The sequence below is a fragment of the Myiozetetes cayanensis genome, unplaced genomic scaffold (genome assembly GCF_022539395.1).
Source record: "Myiozetetes cayanensis isolate MyiCay16 unplaced genomic scaffold, myiCay2020 scf2-11, whole genome shotgun sequence".
NCBI classification, from domain to species: domain Eukaryota; kingdom Metazoa; phylum Chordata; class Aves; order Passeriformes; family Tyrannidae; genus Myiozetetes; species Myiozetetes cayanensis.
The window spans coordinates 2,623,715-2,637,325 of record NW_026087411.1 but is presented as its reverse complement, the minus strand read 5'-3'; positions in this window follow the sequence as shown (position 1 = coordinate 2,637,325).

The window sequence follows — 13,611 nt, the reverse complement described above, 5'->3', positions numbered from 1 at the left end:
AATATATATATATATATATGGAGAGAGAGAGATAGCCAAAAATGTAAACTTCTTGTGCTGGTGATGTTCTCCAAGCTATTGTCCAAGACAAAGCCAATGCTCCCGGGGTCTTGAAAAAGGGAAGGCGCTCTGTTTCAACTACTGCTGCTTGATCAACTTACTGACACCAGAGTCCCTAAAAAATTGGCTTAGCAGCGGGCAATATCCGAGCCAAAAACTGGCAGATCAGCAGCTGCTGGAAGCAGACACTCCTTCGCAAGTTCTGGTCCTCTCTGGTGTCACCCAAGCTGCTTTCCTGACTTTTTAGCAACGGCTTTTTGTTAATTAGGTCACGCGTGGCCCTGTATGTGAAGTGCTACACGATCCAGCAGGAGCAGTGTTTTGTGCCGGTGTGTCTTTTCACTTTGTTAAGTCTCGCATTTTCTTTGCTCTCCAGGTTATGCTGACACGGAAGGAGGGACTTGGAGAGGGAAGATTAACCTTTCGCTGGCCACAATTCGTTCCCTCTTATCGCGGAGGATTCGGCAACCCACCCCCCTCCCACCCAGCCTATCTGTCTGAATTGCTGAAAGCATAATGCTCCCATATGAGAGATAAGTAAGTGAGCTCTCTTTCTTTTCCGTAGGGATGAACTATAGTGTATGCAGATTATTAGGGGAAGAAAATAATATCAGAGAAAGGTGGCTTTCTTAAAAGGCATCGGTAGCATTAGTGTCATGTGTGAAGCACCCATTTGTGACAACTGTACAGACCTTTCAATGGAAAATTGTGCTGTGCTACCTTTTAAAGTATGAAATGCTAATTTTGGATTTGCGGTTTTTGAACTGGAGGGCTGCATTTTGCATGGAATTTTGTTTAATTTCCCAGTGAAAAAAGGCATTTGAAACACAACTGCCTACAGCCAACTGTCAACAAAAATCAACTGTAATAACACGCGGCCTGTCACTGATTTATGTGGTGATGTGGTAATCTTCTCAATTTAGCTGGATATTTCTTCTTCACACCAAATAGCTGAAAGTCTTGCTAGACATTTATGAATATCGGGAGGTACTATTAGGATGATAATGGGGCAAGATTAAAGAGGTGTTCACTGGTTCAAAGTGCCAGTTAAAGAGACAGGGAATCGAGAGGTGTAGATATATATGGCCCATTGGTATAAGTGAACTTTATATTTTCAGAGTTGCTTAAGATTTGGGAGACGGCATATTGAGATCCATCTGCCATGAGAGTATCTTTCTAAAGGGAGACTGGGGAAAGCAGCTCTACACATTTCTTTTTTTTTTTTTCCCCCCCGAAAAAATATGCTTTTCTTTAGCAGGGGGAGTGGGTTGAAAGTCTTAGGTATCGAAACTGGAGCAAACGATTTATGGGTGATGCTTTGGCAAGCAGGGTGCTGGGAATTTTCCCACCTTTCCTCCAAAGGTTTGAGCCTCAGACATGGTCATTTTGCAGCAGGCTGTGTCTCAGCCAGGACTGAAGAGGAAGATAGCATGCTCCGCATATTACAGCTAAGAAAAGTAATTGGCCTCTCATAAAGAGCTAGAACTAATGCAGACAAAACGATACTGCAAGACTTGAGCTGCAAATAAAGAGACAAGTTTGTGTTTTACAAAAATGTATAATTTACCAGGCATTTCATTATGCTGTATAAAAAGGCAAAAATGATAATTGAAAATAAACGCGGCTGCCTAGCTACAGTATACGCTGCCAGCGTTACTGGAAATAGAAGTGCTTTCTTGCTGAAGAGAGTTAAAATTTTCATACAACTTCTGTCTGCAGACTTGTGTAATGTACCCAGTTAAATTTGTTTCAGTTTGGGTATTTGTTAGAGAGAAGCAGGCAAAATGTGAGGCTCTGTCTGTGTATTTATATATCAAGGGGGTTGTACAATTCTATTAATTATTAGCAGCATCTTCTGCAGATGCACACATCTGTGGGCTCTGAGTGAGGATTCGTGATGCTGAGTTTATTTCAGAGCGGGCAAAGCACATCAGTTGCCTTCAAGGTTGCCAAAGATATTCCATTGCAAGCTCCTGTCTCACAGGGAACGTGGGTACAAATGTAAATATACCAAAGTACCTTTGCTGGGTTATTTTCCCCCTGAAGCAAAGGGAACCTTGAACTGCCATTTTTCTTTGGCAGCATACAAAGATGGGGCTACTTGGGGATGCTGAGAATTACTGGAGGAGGAGGACACAGGTCTGGGAATTGTCATTGCTTCTGCTCTGAAAGCTTCTTTTAAGAGGAAGTCACCACAAACACGGTGTCCATCTGTGTCCTAACGCAGCAGTCCTGGTGCTCTGCACACCCAACATGGGAAAACCTCTCCCGAGGGAGCTCTGGGGGAAAAGCCCTCTCCTGGATTAAGATTTTTTCCTCCAAGCTCTTCAGTTTCTCAGCAGAGAGAGCTTCAAATGGCTCCGGGTTCACTTCACAGTGTCTGCTCATGCCCTGCAGCAGTAAAAGGCTGGGCAGGTCACTCAAGTTATGAGTGAAACTACTGAGTTTCCATTAGCTCTGGAATTAAACTGAAAAATAAAAGATAAGAGGCCTTCCCTTGACCAAAGGAGGCTTGACAGCACCAAGGTGGCTTTAGAGGCCAGGTAGGTAGGGTGAGAGAAACAGCAAATGAAATGAATTGCTGGTTGGGATTCCCATTCCCCAAATGCCCCACCAGGATGGCAACACAGTGGGCAGAGTACTGGGCAAAGAACTCATCAGAAGAAGGGTCATACTTTCACATATGTGTTTAGAGACACGGTTTAAAATTATCATTTTTCCTTCCTTCTTTGGATTTGAGCTCTTTTTTATCTACAGGCTCAGCTGGGCCACATTGTTCAGACAGTCGTGGTTGTGTTTGGATGGGTCAGGCCCTGTGAATTCCCTTGGCCTTGAAGCAAAAAACTCATCATGAATAATGAAAGAAAGGAAAATAATGCCTGAGACAGAATGACTTTAAAAATTATTAATATCTATTCTTTCCCTCATAATTTGCCTCCAGACTTTTCCCTTTTTAAAACAGCTTGCCATTAGCAGTTGAACTTTCAATAGTCAGTACTTTGATGGAACTGGTGCTCTGAAGCCAAAGGGAACATTATTATTATTATTATTATTATTTTATGAAATCAAGGTCCGTTTTGAGAAGTTCAAAGCCCTAGATGAATATGGAAAGAACCAAGTCCTGCCCTCAACCACGTCCAACTTGTTCAAATTGGCCACTCGAAACAGAGCAATGTTTGCCAGAGAGATACTGAAATTCTTGAGTCTGTAGATGTGTAAACACCAGCGTCAGTTCCCATCCAATAACCGCTGACAGAAGAGCTGGTCCTGTGCAGAGCAGCACTGAGGGGATTTGCAATTATGAAGGAATGGGATATATCAGGGATGCAACTGACTGCCACTAAGTAGCTCAGCAACTCTCAGGGGCCTCCACTCAGGCTCCCAACGCCTCGTCTCAGGCAGGAGATTTTCTTTCTTCAAAGGCTTTTATTAAAAACCGGTTCAGGTAAATGCTGACAATAAGCAAGCAAACCTGTTGAGCCCCGAGTCCACAACTTGCCAGGCAACAGGATGCTTCTCCGTGACATTTAAGGGAGCTAACAGCTGAAGAAAATATTGCATGTTTTACCCTTTCTACTGAAAATAACACACAAAAAAGTGCTGCTCTTGCAATTACGTTTAGGGCCATTTTCAGCAGGCTGTCCCCACCTCTGTCCTGGGGATCTTCCACCTACCTCCTGTCAAAGGAAACTCTTTTTCATTAGTACCCTGGCCAGGACTTTGAAATTACCTATCAGGTTTATCTACCCCAGAAGCAGATCCACAGCAGAATGTAGGGCCAGCTGAGCCAGGGCTCCTGGCAGGTGTGGAGCAATTACAGCCAATGAGCTAAAGGGACTTTAATTAGTGTATCCCAAACACCTGTGGAGCTGTTTCCGCCATAGTTGGAGCTTCAGTTTGCTCCTGGTGCAGGCAGCTCCACGTTCCCTTGGAGCAGCTCCTTCCAGCCACGTGGGTCTCCTTGTCTTGGGATAAGGTAAGTCTTTCTATTATTCTTAAAACCTTACAGTTTTGCAACGTGGCAGAGCTTCAGGGGTTTTTGAGGTGATAAACAGAGAAAGTTTGACGATTGTTGAACCTGAAGTTGCTCCTTTCTGTGGCAGATGCAAGATGGAGTAGCTGCTTGGTGTGAAAGATGATGATTTTGTCTTTCTCTCCTGAGATCCTAATTATTTTTCTTTTAATTTTTTTAAGCTTTCCTCTCTGTATATTTACCTCATAATTCTGCTTTGTTGGATATTTAACCTTTAGAAACACCTGTGTGCATGTATTGCCTCTCTTGTGAGCCTTGCCCTAGCTGATCATCTGGAGAGAGCAGCAAGATTTTATGGGAATTGGTACTTCTTAAGTCAGACTTCTTTGATTTTCTGTCAAAATAGCGGATGATGATTTTGTTTGTAATGGTCAGATGTGCCAGTTCTGTGAGCATTATGGTCTTTGCAGTACACGAAGTCAGAATTGTTACAGGCTTTAGTCAGGCGATGCTCCTGTTGAGTCTGTGGATTTTACCCCTGGTTAAAGCAGGGATTGCCCCAAGCCTCCACTTCATCCTTTCCCTGGTCTCAGAGGAGGGTTGGGAGAACAAAAGGTGCATCTTTATTTTCCACTGCCAGAGTTTCAGAGAACCTCGTCAGTGTTAACAAGGCACAGCTGGCCCTCGTTTAAACCCTCAGGGGTGAAGGGTGGCAGTGAAGTCCTGAGAAGCTACCAGAACATTCTGGGCCCTTCCAATCAGGCTCTGGATTAATTAATCATCTCCACCTGTGCTAGAGGTGGAAGGAAGCCTTTTAATGTCTGCCAGGGAATAAAGCTCCTTTCGCTGCCCACTGAAAGCACGGCAACCTCAGCTTAAATGGCTGAGCCTGTGTCAGGTGCTCCATTTTGGGGACTTTAGGGCTCAGGGGAGAAGGGCTTACACAGCAAACCCCCCTCATTTCAGGGGTGGAGCAGGCTGGGTTTTAAGACATAAAAACACACTTGTGTATTACCTGCAGAGATAATTGAATGTATAGGCCCATTCCCAATAGGTACACCTGTGCTGCCTCCCTGGCATGCATAAGGATTCCCTGGGTGCCTGTGTGTTCTCTGCAAGATACACTACACATTAATAAGGCAATCCATATATTGCATTAGGACATACTGTATGCAGACAATGCTCCAGGTACTGATTTTTTTTTTTTTTTTTGTGTAAATCCTGAAATATGGCTGATATGGTCCACTGCAAAATGAACCTATATTGGAAATGGCAAAATTGTAATGTAAAATATACTGGGGTCAGTGGGGTGTGATGTTTTTTGCATACATTTTTCCTCCCTTGACCCATGCCATTCTCCCGCATATCGGGGGAAAAAAGCTTCATCTCGCACAGAAATGTGATGTCCTTTACTGCCAGGGGCTGTTGCTGTTTTAAATGAGGAAAAAGCACAATGCATGAAGAAGGAAAATTAAAGCATATTCATTTTGGAAATTAGATACGGTGTCAGGAGACTCTCTGGAAATAGCAGGGTTTGAATGGAGCACCAGACTACAAGACAGTTCACTGAACTTTTGACCACTATTTATACTATGGGAGCTTTTGAAATGGGAAGACAGCGAAGTATTTTATAGCTGTTTAATAGTGGATTGTGGTTTTTACTAGACATTTATCTTCCCTCTGAGTGTATATAAGATAAGTAAACGTTATGTAGTGTAATTGCGTGATGTTGGAAGCGCTTTAATTTAGGGTTGGTTTATGTTCCCTGTTTGTGGTCCGTCTCATCCCCAGCAGCAGGGAGGGGGTGCAGTTACCACCTCAATGCCTGACTCCATCCCAGGATCTAACGTGCGACTGAGGCCGCTCCTGGGATCTAAGGGATGCTTTTGCTGTTTGTGTTGGGCAAAAATTTAAGTCTAAGGCTGCCGTGGCTGTGGCCCTGGACTGTTTGAGAAGCTCAAGTAACTTCTAGCTCCAGGCCTGACTTAATTTCTCTCACATTTCTGTGTGGTGAAACTCATTTTAACCTCCTGTATGGCTCCAGTCCCTCTTTAGCATTCAAAATACACCAAGCAATATATCCTTCCAGGGTTGGCAGCGGTCTCACTACAATTGTAACGGTGCATTGCCGGGCAGATATGCATGAATGAAACACTGTTTGCAACACCAAAAATGTGTTTGGGGTATTTTTAGGTTCCTGTTAACTTGGCCTGTTGTTCGGGGAAATAACGTGGAAAGATCAGGATTTTGGCGTAATCTGAGAAAGTGTGGTCTCGGCGTAGTCGAGACTCTTTTTCCCTTCTCCCTTTTCTTTCCATCTACATAAATTTAGCTTCAGGTGGCATGGGGAATGTTGCACCATGGCTCTGGATCTTAGAGGAGCCATTTAGTAGAGAGGGAAATATTCTGGAGAAGGAGCTGCCACAATCAAGCCAGTTATCTGCTGTAGCTGAGGACTCAAATGGAGTCATGCTGTACTGTGGTAGATGCACATGGTGCTATTTTCCTTTTTTTTATTCCTCTTGGAGACCATTATAAAATGGATCTGTTATTGCTTAATACTGAGAAGCAAGCCATAAAGCCTTTTTTTTTTTTTAATATGATATTAGGGAAAGTCTGAGCTGATGGGCACCCACTGTGTAGTCCCTTTGTCTTTTGTCAGTTAGCCTTTCATATAGTTTAGCCTATGTGGGAAGGGAAAAAAAAGATTTTCCTTCTGCCATGGAAGATGCTTTTCTTCCTTGGACCAGAAGCTCCTCTCCTATCACTAGCCAGTAACAACCCTTCTGTTCATCCTTATGTCAAAGCCACACTACTGAGCTAATAGAGATCGCTGACAATTAGAGATGAGCTGAAATGATTTGGCAAACTCCGGGTGCTTGTGAACCTGAGGGTGTTCTCGGATCCCTCGGAGCCTGTCGGGTGCACTGCCAGCCAGGCGCTTCCCACGTCCCCTGTCCTAATGGGGAGGGCAGTTGGGACGTGGAGTCCAGCTGGGCCTGGAGGTTGGAGGAGAAGGAGAGGGGGAGTCTATCAAGATACATCTCCTCCCCGCTGAGAGATGCATCTCTTCCCTGCTTCCCTTCTTGGCTGCTCTTTGTTGCTTCTTCTTGCCAAAATGTCCCAGGCACTGTCAGGTTTCTTCTCCCTGTGGGAGATGGATGTGACAAGATCCCAGGAGGGCTCTCTGTCTTTTGCCTGTGAGTAGCTAGATGGGCCATAGCTGGAGAGACAGTGTCACTGGAACAGACAAGAGACAGTGCACAGGATAATGTTTTAAAAGGAATGGGAATTCCCTATCAGCGTACACCTCCTCCTCAGCTGTTTGGTTTGTTGCCTTCTTTTTGTAATGGCTACTTATTTTACTTTATTTTTCTCTAGACTTATGAAGTATTTCTGTCTGGTTGCTTTCCAGTCACACAAGGCAATATCATTAAATATCATGAGATCCTATTTGTGCTAAAACTCCATAGGGCAAGCGGTAATTCCAGATGTTTTCCTTACTGCTTATTCGGTGTGAGACTGCTTGAATGTAACAACTCGAAGCAATACCTCAAGTAACTGCTGGTGAGAAAGCAAACCTACCTTAGCATACCCCAAAAAATGTCTCAGAATTAGGAGTATGTCATGGGATGGTCTGTGATGGGGAAAGTGTTTGGCTGATGGCTGAGCTGTGACCAGCAGCTTGGCATCAGTAGTGTGATTTCCACATTGAAAGACCAAGTTTACCTTTTATGCTCGTTCAGCCCCGAGTAGCTATTTGTGGTAGTGTGGAGAGAAGCTGCTTCCCCAGCCTCATTAGGGAGCTGTGCTGCAGGAAAATTGCTTAGGGAATTTTTGTACATCATTTGAATCCCGTGAAACTGAAATGAAGAGGTGTATTTTCATTATTTTATTTTACTTCTTTTAAGGCTCCAGGGTCTCTTTCACCAGAGTGTGGCAATTTGTACCTCAGTGTTCCTGTCTGCCAGTGTGTCTGATATTTGTGGAGAAGTTTGGGAGTGTCTTAGTTATAAGTTCAGTAAAACTTTGAACCTGCACCACGTGCAAACTGCCATCTATTAAACAGTAGTGGTGAAGTGCAACAGGTGGCCAAACCCTAGAAACTAGCAAATTTCAATTTGCATGTTGGAGGGGTATGAAATACATCTGTCTGGGCTCTAGAAACACAGAGAGGGACAATGCCCACAGTCAGATCTTTATCCTTCATGACAGCACGTGCTTTTCTGTAGGAAAACATACAAAAACCAGAGCAGAGCGAAGGCACAAAGGTAACGAAACAAAAAACCCAAATGACTTGGCCCCGCCGTTTGCATCGTAGACCATGTGAACACATTAGACACAAATTCTTTGTGTGTGTGAAGAGATAACAGATCCACGTTAATTTCAGAGCTGGTTGCTGTTCTTTATTAATAGAAATGTAATGTAGTGCCAACGCCAAGTCCTGCCAGCCTTTCCTTTTTATCTTCTCCTTCAAATGTATACAGCATTGGAGGTCTGGTCAGAGTATCCCCGGTCCCTGTTTGTCTCAGAGCTGCTTGTTAAGCTGAGGGACAGTAGTGGCACCTGAGGTGGTGGCTGAGGTGACGATGTCTTGTCAGCAAACACTGTAAATATCAGTTGGAACTTTTTTTTTTGAGGCTGAAAATAGTTTCTGTGGAATAATGCTAATTTAATATAGTTTCATAAATTGAAAAGAATTGAATGAATGACAGTAAATCTGTGAATAATTTGCAAATTGAAGCAGTGATAAAATTTGTCAAATAATGTGTTTTCTATTAATAGTTAGCTCTGCTCTGTGTAGCTGCTGATGGGTCTTGGTTCTTCATTTCTTTTTTGAGGAAAAACTGGATTCTTTTTATTATATTTGTTATTTCTTTAACACTATCCTTTTTTTTTTTTTTATCCTTATTCCAAGGGCCATTGTTTACTTTTGAAGCGGATGAAAGATGAATTCAGGTTGCGTTCTGACATTACAATGAAATTGTCAATAGAAATCAATGACTTGTCACATGATGACTTAGGGGCTATAAGACAGCCTAACGGTGTCCCTATATCTTCAGCCTCCTTCATTGTGCTGCCCTCCTCGGGAGCCAAGCAGCCGTACTGTTACAGAAAGGTGTTGTCGTCGTTAAGGGGATAGTAATGGAGTTTAATAAACCCGGGAGCCAAGGAATGGAATCCTAATGTCGGTACCTATAGCGTTATAAAGTGGCGTATTGTCCGTAGGGCCTGGTATTTGTACCTGCATTTATTGACCCTGGAGAGGGAATATAAACACAAGAGACAGAGGTCAAAGAGCTCACCTTCAGCTGCTGCATGTGGCCGTGGAGTGGAGCAGGTTTGCACACTCTGCCTTGAAATACCACTGTGTCAACCCTGTCCTCCCAAAGACCTCGGCGTACTTAGACGCAGTTGCTTTTTAGTGTTCCCGTGGGAATGGCGACAGGATTACTTAGCCTTGGGGAATGTCAGCGTTGGAAGCTTGGAAACGGTGGTGTTACCACCCATGAGGGCTGTATCCATCCGAACTGGGTGCTAATGGGCTGCTGGGGGCTCCCAGGACATTCCTGGTGAAGCTCTTACATCTTAGACCGTCCTTGCTGCTTATAGTCTGTTCATTTGGGGAATTTTGGAGCTGGTTGTCCTCTCCAGCTGTGCCATGGAGCTGGGAGGGTGTGGGTGTTTCCTGGCCTGACCAGGAGAGTGGTTTCCCTTCATCCAGAGGGAACGAACAACCAGTTTGCTGCTGATTTGAGGGTAGCACCCTCGAATCTGGCCAGATTGTGAATTATACAATTTGGCTTCAGACCCTTTCTGGAACAGAAGTGCTTTCAGTTTAAACTAGTTCAGCCCCAGAAAGAGATGGTCCTAAACAGAAATTATTATTATTATTAAATTAAGAAAAAACCACAACACACCCAGAGAACACGATTCATAACAAGATACAGGAACAATTTATTCTCTCTCCATGGATTAGAGGGGTGGTACTTGGAGCAGCTTGTTAAACAGAAGTGCTTGGCCCCTGGCCTTGCACTGCTGTTTAATGATCCACTCTTCATGTGCCACCTCTCTAATCCGTGGAGAGATAGGTACAAATTGTATCTATAATGTTATATTACTTAACAGTATAATGTATTATAAATCATAGAATTGCATCCCTGCCTTGTAATTGGTGAGATGTGTTGCATGAGAAATCCCCTAATTCAATATAAAGTGGTTGCTCTTATGCATAACTGCCTCTCTGGATCCAGCCAATTCAACCCAGAAGTGGTGAGGGGAAAGTTAAAGCTTTTATAATTAAAAAAAAAAAAAAAAAAGGAAAAATATGACTTTGCATGCCTTTATGGGCCCCTCATTGGCTTTATAGGCTCCTGCTCTCCAGGAGCTTCTCTCTGCAGCAGGAACTGGTGTGCAGTGTGTCCTGCCTCTTCCTGGAGGATGCCTCCCTGCACGCCAGTCCAATTGCACCAGGACTTATCCTCACTCCTGGTGGTAGAAGGAAAAATGAGGGACTTTAGCAGCTGTGCCACCAGTCCCATTTGAGGTGACGGAGCACTCCTGCAGGCAAGATCCAAACTAAGACCCGTGTTTTGTTTCCCTCCATGAAACCCAATGTCTTGTCCTTCTTTGGGGACCAGAAACTACCACAGCTTCAAGAAAGTATCAAAAATATCCTTATTATGTAACACTTTATAAGCAAAAGAAGTATTTTTCCTCACCCTGGTAGTAATCCACTAATGTCCTAAAGTAGGCTGAGTGATGGGCTGTCTGATTTATTCCATGAAGTTGCAAATACTTATGTGTCTCCCCCCTCCCCAGTAAATAACTAACCTGTCTTTAATAAATAATAAATATACCCTGCAGCTATTCTAGACAAACTATGCTTAATTAAAACCTGTGGCACTAAAACAAGTTACCTCTCTTTTCAATTAGAAAATGCACTTGTGGCAGAAAAAAGGAAAATTTGAGAGTAAGAGTTTGTTTAAATGTGCAGCAGGAGTGGACCTTAATGAAGGCAAAGGAAAAAAAAACCCTTATTTTGGTTTTAACAGAGTTTGGCTTTGGGATTAAGGGCTCTGGGTGCTGGGTCCCTGCACCCCAGCCACAAGTGCTATCAGGGCTGCTGGCATTGACCTCACTGGACAAGATCCTGTTGGTCTCATCTGGATTCCAGCAGTGCTGGAGACCAGCAGTCAGACAGGTATCCAAACTCTTCAAGCCTCTTGGAGGCCAGAAGTCTGGAAACCTCACAAGAATAGCAATTTTTATTATTGTTTTTTCCTCTCTGCTGAGTTTGGGCTAATCCAACAATATTTAGGAAACCTCATCACACTCTTTCTGCAGTATTTCACCCGTGAGAAGAAATCTGTTAGGCTTAAAACAAAGAAGGAAATAAACTCTTTGGACCTTCTAATGGCTTAAGCTGGTGCAAATTTGCATTGGGGTTGGGGGAAATGGTCGGTCTCATTTTAGGAGCAAGTGATGTGGGGTGTGTTACTGAATCAAGGCACCTGTTCTGCTCTGAATTACTTACTCAGAGAAGTTACTTCAGGTCTTGTGCTACCTTGTTTTAAATGGGAAAGCAAATATTCTCTCTGTGGATGGGAAAGAGCTGAACTGTTTGTGTTGAAACTTTGTTTTGCTTGGCAGATAGTAAGTAGCGAGAGCCCGAGAGATGATGCTTTTATTTGCAAACAAGGCAAGTGTTTCCTTCTGAATCTGAAACTTGCAGAAAGGCAGGGAATGCACAAAATTGATACTTGTCCCTTCAAGAGGCCTAAAATTTCAATGCACTGATTGCTTGTGCTTTGGCTTTTTGCTTTTGAATTTATTTCTCTGAGATGGAAAGATGCCACCAAAACCCCTAGTGAAATTTTCCAGCCTTTTTTTAGCAGGTAAGGCCATCAGAATAATGGTAATATTTTTCAGAGCAATTAGACGAGACTGTTTTTCACCCAGGTTGTTATATTTGTTTGTGGTACCCGGGTTTCCTTCCTGCTCAAGTTGTTTTGCCTTTGCTGCGTGCCAGTCGTCCACAAAAGGAATGTTTTTATACATTTCCTTCTCATCTCCTCTTCTTAGTTAGTTTTACCTGCTCTTACAAGTGCAAGCCTGGGGGTGGGGAAGAAGGAAAAGAATAATTGTTATGGTTTCTCTCTGAAAGCCCCAAATAATTGTGATCAGTGGGGCAAAGTATTTTTCTTTCCCGTGCACAGCTGCAGTCCCTCCGTGCCCTCCCAAACTCCTGTGAGCCTTGGGGCACTGGATTTTCCTCCCCAAGGTGGGCAGGAGGGGATGGGATTCCACCAGTGACCCCAAGCAGAAAGGGGCCTGCCTGGCAGAATGGGGTCGTGCCATGGGGACCAAAGGGTGGGATGAGCAGGGAAAAAAAAAAAGTGTGTGTGGGGGGAATGCTCCTTTCTCAGTGAGCTTTAATCAGTACTCACATCATACATTTGTAAAAATGACTGCCTAACGGGGGAAAAAAATCTATTTCTCTGGCAGCACACACTTGCTCTTAAATCAATCCAACACAGTAGGGCACTTATTTTTTTCCTTCTGACTTTTCTATTTATTTGCTTTCTGTGACAACAAACTTGCTTTTTTTCCTCGACTGAGTGCTCTGCCTCCCTCCTTTCCGTGGGATTATTGTGAGTGGGGTATAAACGCAGACTCATTTTGTGGAGTGCTTTTATATGCGCGTCTGCATGAAAATAGGATGTCGTGATTTGGGGGATTAAAGGTGCGGTCAGAAAGTTTTTAATATGGTATGAAATACTTGCATAGAGTGCAGCTCTTTCTGACCCTCCAAGACCTCCGTACTGAACGTACAATAGCAATAAATCCTGGTGCAGATTAAACAATTTCCCCACAGTAATGTGTCCATTGGAGTTTCAAATAACCCAGAGGAGCTTGAAACATTTGGATATTCCAGTCTGTATCCCATCTGTATGTAGAAAGTTGATGGCAGGGCAGCATCCTGAACTTTGACTCCTTGTAAAAGTTTAAATTGCTGCCCTGCTGGGCTGAGTGAATGCTAATTACTTTGTCTCTTACAATGTGTCCAGACTACTTATTTAAAAAAAAAAAAAAAATCCCTGAAGACACAGCTTTTGCATGCCAAATATATTGCACTCAACAAACCACACACAAAATAGTGGACCTGTTTGCATACAGCCCATGCCACTGCAAATTTGGGGTTTAGCAGCCTTTAAGAATAATTTCTGTTTTTCATGTGAAAAACTGGTGATGAGGAGACCAAGCAGTGCTGACTTGGGCACTGCCCGTGGTGGCAGCTGCGACACACAGAAGCTGTGTGGGTTTCTCCAAGGACCTCAGAGCGTGTTCCCAAAACAAAGATTGTCTCGAGACTGAATCTGTGGATGTCTGAAATGAGCAGAGTTCCTTGCAAGCAATTAGGAGGCTTTTTCTGTGCTCGTAGCAGGGCGGGCATTTAGAGGTACGGTCAAAATAAGGCCAAAGCTATAACCCACAGAAGTGGAGTTGGGAAGGGTGTGATTCTTCCTGGAGATGGTCAAAATCTTTGCTGCTGGACTGCCAGAGTCTAATAATTA